The sequence below is a fragment of the Lacerta agilis genome, chromosome 7 (genome assembly GCF_009819535.1).
Source record: "Lacerta agilis isolate rLacAgi1 chromosome 7, rLacAgi1.pri, whole genome shotgun sequence".
In the NCBI taxonomy this organism is placed as follows: domain Eukaryota; kingdom Metazoa; phylum Chordata; class Lepidosauria; order Squamata; family Lacertidae; genus Lacerta; species Lacerta agilis.
Window position 1 is genome coordinate 25,679,559 of NC_046318.1, and position 1,034 is coordinate 25,680,592.

A 1,034-nucleotide genomic window follows, 5' to 3' on the forward strand; every position below is an offset into this window, starting at 1 on the left:
GCGGCGGCAGCGACCCGTCTCCTAGGCAACAGCCCGCCTAGCGAATCTCCGGCGCCAGCTCTCGAGGCACGCAGGCGGAGCGGGCGGGCGGGCCTAAGAGCAGTTGAGGAGGAGGAGGGCCGGGGTGGGGTGGCGCTTGAGCTTCACGTCGTTGATCCTGATTGGCTTGGAGCTGACTTGAGTGACGGTTCGAGAACGGCCGTCCTAGCAACTCGGGAGGGCGGGGCGGACGCAAGCTGCGCGCGCGCGGCGGCGGCGGCGATGACGTTCCCCACTTAGCCTCCGAGCCGGAGAAAGGCGAGAAGAAGGTCGCGCTCGGAGCATGCGACTTGTTGATTATGCGCGCACGCGCCGGCGAATTAAAAAAAAAAAAAAAGTGGCCTCCTCCGGAAGCGAGAAAGTGCGCGCGCACCTGCTTGTAGAGTCGAGGCGGCGGTCCTTTGCGCGCTTGCATAAGAGCGTCGTGTTGAATATTTCAGCTTTCAAATTCCAAAAAAAGAGGGGTGCTAAAATGTTGTAATATGAACTTGGGAATTTAAAAACACGTTTGGACTAAGTTAATACGATCTAGTTTTGCTTGGGAAGTAAAATGTGTGTAACATTGCATAGAAATGATTGCCAAGTACTTGCAGTTTTATTATATACCTGTATAGCTGTACCCGGCCACGCGTTGCTTATTTGGTACTGGAAGGAGACACCATTTTCACCTGCCTCGCCACAGCTTCTTCCGTTGAACTCCCGCCTGCCTCCACTCCCCCCCCCCCGTTTTTGCCTGCTTCCCCACCTTCCCCTCCAACGTCCCCCCTCAGACTGTCCCTCTCCCAATCCCCCCTTTGGAGGTCCTGGTAAAAGTGCTGCGCCCCCCCCCCCGCACATGACTCCACTTTCGCCTGCCTCCCCACAGCTTGTCCCGTTGAATTCCCGCCTGCCTCCTCTCCCAGCGGAGAGGCTCCATGGTCTTCCTCATAAACGGCTCTTCCGTCAAAACTGCTGGTTTACCCCCCCCCCCCATGCACACGACCAATGAAATTACC